General features: G+C 37.4%; 1 long non-coding RNA gene across 2 annotated transcripts in view; it reads left to right on the forward strand.

The window, feature by feature from the left end:
- LOC141376752 (uncharacterized) overlaps nt 1–6,903 on the forward strand; it is a 36,994-nt gene extending 30,091 nt beyond the window's left edge. Inside the window, exon 7 of one of the 2 annotated variants that reach the window (XR_012387821.1) lies at nt 6,153–6,903. This is a non-coding gene — a long non-coding RNA (uncharacterized lncRNA). The remainder of the gene's footprint in view (nt 1–6,152) is intronic. The other variant, XR_012387820.1, reaches the window with a different exon arrangement.
- Nucleotides 6,904–9,103: the final 2,200 nt, after the last annotated feature.

The following is a 9,103-nucleotide window of genomic DNA, read 5'->3' on the forward strand; positions in this document are numbered from 1 at the left end:
TGAATGAATGTTTCCCAGTGATGGGCTGCGGCTGAAAGGGCATCCGCTGCGTAAAAATGTGCTGGATAAGTTGGCGGGTCATTCCGCTGTGACGACCTTAGATTAATAAAGAGACTATGCCAAAAATGAATGGATGAATGTTCAGTTGCGGCGACATGCTGGATCGGTGGTCACCTCACAGCAACAAGGTTCAAGTCCCGTCTGGCCCAGTTTCTGTGTGGAGTTTGCATGTTCTGCCCGTGTTCATATGGGTTTCTTCTGGGTGTACTGGTTTCCCCCACAGTCCAAAGACATGGCGTATAGGTGAATTGAAGAACATGCAAACTCAACGCAGAAATGCCAACTGGCCCAGCCAGGACTCGAACCAGCGACCTTCTTGCTGTGCTAACCACTGAGCCACTGTGCTGCCCCTGAAACTGCTGTCAAACGTGTGTATTTTTTGGGCAGGTTCCAATTATGAGTCTTTGTTGAACATTATATTTGCATGTTTTTGGTTTTAACGAATCTGAAAATTCCTGATCTAAAACAGATGCTGTTTTTCTGTTTTTAACTTGTAGATTGCCCTTTTTTTCTACGAAGCTCTATGTATTGACAAAGTAAACATGCTACTGCTGATGTCTTGTTGTCATGGCCAGTGTTTGCTGTCTCCCGACTTGTTTGTTTGACTTTGATATGGGCAACTGCTCCCATGATCCCTGTGCTCTCTGAACTAACTCTGCGCTATAGAGTCTACTGACCTGAATTTTGCATGAATACAGATGAGGTCTAACTAATGAGGAGCCATTTTAGTGGTCTATATTAAAAGCCAATCGCTCAAAATATCTCGCTTTGATATTTTATCAACACCTTTTTAAAATAATGATTATTTTTGCTATTCAGGTTCAGCAGGTCACATGGTCAGAGAAGTCATTTTAAGCATTGTTTTGAGGAAATTTGTACTTTACTCAATTAGAATTCAAACTGACTACTTATACTTTCACTTTAGTAGTTTTCTGAGGAAAAACTATTATTTAGTTTTAATAATTTTATTTAAATAAAAAAAAATGTTACTTTTTTAACAGTACTACTTATATTTTTCTATTTTCTTCATTAATTCATTCATTTTCCTTCAGCTTAGTCCCTTTATTATCAGGCAATGAACAGCGGAATGAACCACCAACTAATCTGGCATTTGTTTTATTCAGTAGATGCCTTTCCAGCTGCAGCCCAGTACTGGGAAACACTCATACACTCTCACGTTCTCACACACACACACACACACACACACACACACACACACACACACACACACTATGGACCTTTTTTTTTAAATTTCAATTCACCTACATAGCGCATGTCTTTGGACTGTGGGGGAAACTGGAGCATCTGGACGAAACCCACACCAACACGGGGAAAACATGCAAACTCCACACAGAAATGCCAACTGGCCCAGTCGGGACTCGAACCGGAGACCTTGCTGTGAGGTGACAGTGCTAACCACTGAGTCACCGTGCTGCCCTATTTTCTTCTTATAGAGAATTGTCCTCGAGTCTCGATTTGAACTCAACATGCCCTGACGTGCTATTGCACCATATGTCGGCGCGCTAACCACTAGGCTATTGTGGCGACACTTTTTTTATTCTTTAAAGTACTGATAATACAAATTTAAAATAAATGTTTTGTCATTTCGCATGAATTTGACATTTTGCATTCAATTTTTATATTCATTTTTAGATGACATAATACCAATATGCGACGCAGTGGCGCAGTAGATAGTACTGTCGCCTCACAGCAAGAAGGTCACTGGTTCGAGCTTTAGCTGGGTCAGTTGCCGTTTCTGTGTGGAGTTTGCATGTTCTCCCTGCGTTCGCGTGGGTTTTCTCCGTGTGCTCCGGTTTCTCCCACAGCCCAAAGACATGTGGTACAGGTGAATTGGGTGGGCTAAATTGTCTGTAGTGAATGATAATATGTATGTGAATGAGTGTGTATGGATGTTTCCCAGAGATGGGTTGCAGCTGGAAGGGCATCCGCTGCGTAAAACATGTGCTGGATAAATTGGTAGTTCATTCCGCTGTGGCGACCCCAGATTAATAAAGGGACTAAAGACAATGAATGAATGAGTTTCAGCAGGTCACATGGTAAGCGTCATTTTAAGCAGTGTTTTGGGGATGACAATAAAAAATGACAGTATTTGTATCTAAAGGTTTTAGCAATCATACTTTTCTTAGTTAAACAAATATTTTTACTTTACTAGTAATATATGATATTTATTTTAGTCTGCAGAAGAAGATGATTGTGTGTAATAATGAAAGAATTTCATTACATGGAATTTATTTCCAAGAGTTAATGGTATTATAACACCTATGTACGATTTAAAACTTAAATATTCTTTACATTTACTCAAGTTTATTTTCGACCAAATACTTGGACTTGAAAGTTTAATTTATTTATTAGTATCTGCACTCGAGTATTATTTGTGAGTACTTTATTTTTTACACCCCTGCAAAAGGTGCACAGAGTAAAACAGCGCCCCCTTGTGAAGAAAAGACCTTTCTGTTTGTAGAAAATAAAGTGTATGGAGGCACTATTTCTGATTACATTAAATTCAGCCAATCAGAGAAGCAAATGGTAATTCACTCAACCTTTTGCTTCTTTAAATGTGACTGTGAAAACAGACAGTGAAAATGGCTACACAGATAGTAATATTCAGCACGGCAAAAAGCCTGAGAGCCATTGAGTCTTAAAAGCTTCTAAGAGCTATTGATTTCTGTACGGTCCATGTATAAACCGGGCTTTATTTACTCAAGCTCTGTCAGCAGTCGCCCACAATCACAGTCACATCGTCAGGCTTTATTCAAATCCATTTCCCTTGAGTGTGTGTTTTTCTCCGTAATGTGTTATGTAACTATTTTGTGAATTTTGTGAAATATTTTGTGAAACAGGCGCTCATGAATTCTAGTGAGTGTGCACTATTACTGTAGCTGGTGTTGTTCTCCTCTCTAGTTTGAGTATTATCATGAGTACACCTCTGCATGACCTTTTCTGACACTTTATAGGCTGGGAGGAAACATTCCATTCATTCAAAACCCTAAATTATATTAAATTGATGCTGTTTAAAAATATGCAGTCATGTTTGTAAAGTATGCACTTCATTAAATGCATGCATTGTTTTAGTTTTCTGAAGTTTGTAAAGTTTAACGGATGCATTCCCGGTTGAAAATTTCTAAGCAGTACAGATATACCAAAGAAACAGATTTTCTGTGGTTAAAGAAAATATATAAACATCAGCTAAATGTCAGAGGGACCTTATCCTAAAAAAAGAGATGAAAACCCTGACCCCGTCTTATTTTACTTGCTTTCAAAACATGAAATGACATGTTAAGACTGACCTGTTCTTTTTCTTGTTAAACTCCAAAGAGGTCAAGTAAAGCAAAATTTTACTCATCTCCTGTAGGAATAAAGCATCGGAAATATAAATATCAGATGTCTCTTTTGTAAAATGAGCATCTTTATGTATTGTACAACAGAGATTTGTTATAGCCAATTAAAATAAAATGTTATTAAAATTATTCTAGCTAAAATAAAACAAATAAGACTTTCTCCAAAAGAAAAAATATTATAGGAAATATTGTGCAAATGACCTTAATCTGTTAAACATCACTTCAGAAATATTTAAAAAAGAATAAAAATAAAAAACAAAATTAATAAAAAGAATTTATATATATATATATATATATATATATATATATATATATATATATATATATATAGTTGAAGTCAGAATTATTAGCCCCTCTTTAATTTGTTTTTTCTTTTTTACATATTTCCCAAATGATGTTTTCACAGTTTGTCTGATAATATTTTTTCTTCTGGAAAAAATCTTATTTGTTTTATTTCAGTTAGAATAAAAGCAGTTTTTAATTTTTTTTTAAACCATTTTAAGTAAAAAAATTAATAGCCCCTTTAAGCTATTTTTTTCAATAGTCTACAGAACAAACTATTATGTTTAGAAATATGTTGAAGTAATCTTCTCTCCGTTAAACAGAAATTGGAGAAAACTAAATAAACAGGGGGCTAATAATTAAGACTTCAACTGTTTGTAATCCCTTTATTAATCCGGGGTCGCCACAGCGGAATGAACCACCAACTTATGCAGCATATGTTTTACACAGCGAATGCCCTTCCAGCTGCAACCCATAACGGAGAAACAGCCATACACTCTCATTCACACACATACACTACAGACAATTTAGTTTACCCTATTCAGCTATAGTGCAAGTCTTTGGACTGTGGGGGAAACCGGAGAACCCGGAGGAAACCCACTCCAATATGGGGAGAACATGCAACAACATAGAAATGGCAACCGACCCAGCCGAGGTGCAAACCAGTGACCATCTTGCTGTGAGGCGACAGCGCTACACACTCTGCCAAATTTATGTATTTGCTGAGCTGTTCATTCAGTTAGACTGCTGTTGTGCTCAGACACAGTGTACTGTAGATAATAGAAGCATTTCCCCCTGGAATGCTAACAAATCCATTTAGCTCCCTCTTCATAAGCATACGAAGTCCCGATTGTGAACTTCAGATCTTTTTAATCACATCTGCATGGAAAAACCATGACTTCAGCATTATCTGATATAAGTTCAGGTTAACGACACTTCATGTGCTGATATGATAAGGAGAGCCATAATAGAAGATAACAAGAGATTTAAAAGTATTTTAAATCTATTTCATAGCTTTATAGAGCATAAAATTGTCAATTAATACCTCAGTAAAATCTTCCTCTAAAGCTGTTTTAAAGGGTTAGTTCACTTAAAAATCAATGTTCTGTCATCATTTACTCTTCCCTTTTCGTTTCAAAGCTTTATGATTGTCTTCTGTTGAAAGCAAAAGAAGATATTTTGAAATATGTTGGAAACCTGTAACCAGTGACTTCCATAGTATTTGATTTTCCTACTATGGAAGTCAATGGTTACAAGTAGGGTTGTAACAATATACCGGTATGACGGTCTACCACGATTTGAACGTGCACGATTATCATACCATGAACAATTGCATATCAACGGTTTTAACCCTTAAAGACCGAGACAGCCGCCCGCGGCTAAAAATAAGTATTGCTCTTAAATGTTTAATAACTTTTGATCCGCTGATCCGATTCATACATTTGAATAGATTGGCATAAAGAAGAGAATCTCAGCTTTCCAGTGTTGTATCACATAACATTCGCGGACTTTCAGAGGCTCCGGAATCAGTGCGGTTACGTCATGAAAATTTGACAACGCTGATTTGACAAAGAAACGCTTGTCACTTTGTCTCCGGACAAACCAGACATGATACATTGATGCATTGTCCCTCCTCCATGCCCAGATTGGTTCAAACTCGCTATATCACAACTAATAAGCATAGGTTTCGCTTTTGTTTGTGGACCAACAATGAGCTTTTTGAACAACATGGAATGAGAGATAGGCATACATTTATGCGCGGCTAAATAAAACGCAAAAAAAAAAAGTTTTGCATGAAATAATTCTCATACTAAGTACTTTTGCATGCACAGCAGCACAGAAACATGACAAAACAGTGACACAGCAAAGACGAACTGCTGCTCTTGCTGTTTTCAAAAGACACAAATGAAGGTGCAGCTGTTTGTCTGCATTGCAGACAACCATATCCAAATCCATATCCACAGACAACCATATCCATAAAACCTAAGGATGTTCCATATTGAATCTAGTTTCGTTATGTAACTATTTATAGTATAGTAAATATTTATATCTATTTTTTACTGAGGATTTGCACCATGTTTATTTGGACTTTATTTGGACTTTGACACATTATTTATTATTTTCTTATTTTTTTATTTGTTCATTGTAAGTGGTGTTGTTTATAGTAACTGAAAATATATTATTTGGAAAAAGTCAAATTTGCTTCATTGTTCTATTATTTTGTAACATTTGTAACATACCGTATACCGCGAAACCGTCAAACCGTGGTATTGTTTTAGACGATTATCATACCGTAAAAAATTCATACCGTTACAACCCTAGTTACAAGTTTCTTTAATGTCCAACAGAATAAAGAACGTTTTCAAAATGTCAGAAGCTTAAATTGGTGTTTTATCAAATACACCATCCTATATATCATGGTGTGTCATGCTTACTCTCCATTTTTTTCAGCCTCGAAATGCAGGGGCTTTTTTCTCCTGACAGTTTTTTATTGCTTTGTCAAAAATAGTATAATACTGGAGCCCTGACCTTTTCAATTGTCCCCTCTCTTCATGGATATGGATAGAGTGCAGGGGCCGAGACAGGCACTCGAGGACCTCCATTGAATCTGAATGTCTGGAGCCTGAGGGTTGAGTTGCGGAGCTGCAGTTTCTTTCATTTTTTGCTTCTTAGTTCTGTGAGGTGAAAAATGACATTTGTATTTCAGAGCTATTGGCATTGTGATTGTTTTGAATTGAATATTGGCATGGCATTAAGACACACACAGTACACAGTACATCTTTATGTAGACTTGCCATAGATAAAAAAAAAATTGTACTGTATAGACTGTATATTCTATACCCCTACACCTAAAACCAACCCTTGCAGGAAACAACCTGCATATTTACATTTTCAAAATACTTGTTTTCCTCATGGGGGCCAAAAAAAATCCCCATGAGGTCAAAATCTGCTGTCATAGCTATACTGTGGACATTTGGTCCCCACAAAGTAAGAAATAGAAGAAACACACACACACACACGCCCATTGATTTCTTTTTCAAAACTCCTAAAGATACACTACCAGTCAAAAGTTCGGAATAATTGTGGATTTTTACTTGTTTTTGTTGGAGGTCTGTTACGGCAACCTGACCAGGTTCTCATGTACACACACAAGAAGGACATTGAGATTTGTAGAAATGTACACAGCGGTCTCTGCACTCAGAAATAAAAGTACAAAACCGGTCACTGGGGTGGGACCTTTTCAAAAGGTACGCTTTTGTACCGTACAGCAGTGGTCTTCAACTCACCACAGATTGGTCAACGCTTCACAATATCTCCGCGGCCCAGGGGGTGGGTGTATGTAGATGTGTGTATGTATGTAGGCGACCATCAACCGTTTTCTCAGAGGATGACAAGCTGACAAAACATTTCTGAAACTCTGATACAAGTTTAAATTGTGGAGAAAATTAAAAAGCACTGGTGTGCTAACATTGGCAAAATTTGTATATTCCATACAAAATATGCAGCTGATCGGTCAGTTCTTGTCATGTGACTTATGGTGCGCTTGCGGCATTCTGAAGATGTTTTTATCTGGGTGTACCTGGAAGGCGAGAGCGCATCATGCCGCTTACATGAATCCCGCCCATGCACGCACAAGCTGTGCGCCTCCATTAGAAATAATGATCTTGTGGGTGGTAAACTTGGTATGTGAATGACTGGATTTGTGACCTCCAGCAGTTGATCTTTGTCTTGTACAGTCATGCTGGATTCACCAGATTTTTTGACAAATGTGTTGTGGATTCATTCCTTGGCAGTTCATGGGTCCTTCATCCTTCACTGGGTCTTTTCCCCATCCAGCCTATCTAAGGGGCATGTGCAGGTTAAAACTTTTAAAGAGCGGGGGGTGGGTGGTGGGGTCGCGCGCAAACTGAAGGGGGAGGGGGGTGTTGGGGGCGGGGTTAGGGAGTGTCGTTGGGGCACTTCAGATCATTTTGGAAGGCCACTCTCTATCCAAAACTGCACAGGCTGATCCTTATGTGTACATGTGCCTGTTCCAAAGACAAAGAGAATAAGCCGGAGAATATGGTCATTTTTCAAAATAAAAGATTTTCAAAATAAATGATTGTTCAAACGCAGATATGGAATAAAACGGGAATAATTAATGATTTCTTGTGCGGGCCGGTACCGTTTAATCCACGGCCCGTTACCAATCTGCAATACTGCTGTACAGGTCCTTGTTTGTACAGTACCTTTCAAGATGAATATTAATGCCTAAAAAAATGTGTACTTACATAGTACCTTAAAGGAAGAAAAGTGTACCATAAAGTTACAAAATTGTACCTTTAAAGTACCAATGTGTAACTGTTTGAAACAATAGTGAACCTTCTGAAAAAAGTACCACCCTAGTGGCAGGTTTTGCACCTCTATTTCTGAGAGTGTGGTGGATTTACAAGAAATGGCAAGTATGAGAAAACATGTCTCAGAAACCTATTTGCGACTGTCAAAAATGTACACAGTGGCCTCTTGTGGATTTATGAATACAAAAACTGCAAGCAGACGTACATATTTATCAGTTCTCAAAAATTTAGCCCTGAGTACATGTCTGGAATGATTCTGGGTTGACCTTTTTACAAAGACAAAAACTAAATTCCATGCCAAAATAAAATGAAAAGTATATAAAAAGGTCAAACTTTACAATAACATTAGTTAGTGATAATGTATTTATTACTAACATAAACTAACAATGAACAATATCTGTACAGTATTTATTTATCATAGTTTAGCATTTACTAATGCAATATTAACATCCAAATTCATGCTTGTTAACATTAGTTAATGAACATATTTCCATTAACTAATGTTAATAAACTACATTAATAAATGCATTGTTCATTGTTTGTTCATGTTAGTAAATGAATAACAATAACTAATACAAGCTTATTGTAAAGAGTTACCATAAAAATAATATCAAATAAAATGTAACACAGAGACTTTGAAATACAAAGCAGTGTTTGCAGCTGCAGAAGAAAGTCATCATCATCATCATCATCATCTCAGCTGCATCCAGTCTCCGGGAATTTGTTTGAGGGTACTTGAAAATCACATCCTGGCAGGAGCGAGATCCGAGCACCGCAGCTTCAGCGGATGAAAGAGGTGTTGGAGAGTTTCATCCCCTGGCAATTACGACCGCTATAGAAGTAATCCGTTCCACCACGGGGGATCAGAGTGAGGGTGCTGACCTAAAAAAAGAAATAAATCCATGCCATTGAAGTCCCGTTGAAAAGTTGGGAATAACAAACAATGGCTGTGTCATTGTGCCTTTCAGCAATATCTCTTTTTCTGACTCTCTTCAAATAGTTCAAATCCTGTCGCTCACCCTCATGTCATCAGGAAAGTATTTGAAGAATCTCCATTCAGCTTTC

Source organism: Danio rerio, chromosome 12 (assembly GCF_049306965.1).
Source record: "Danio rerio strain Tuebingen ecotype United States chromosome 12, GRCz12tu, whole genome shotgun sequence".
Taxonomy (NCBI): Eukaryota; Metazoa; Chordata; class Actinopteri; order Cypriniformes; family Danionidae; genus Danio; species Danio rerio.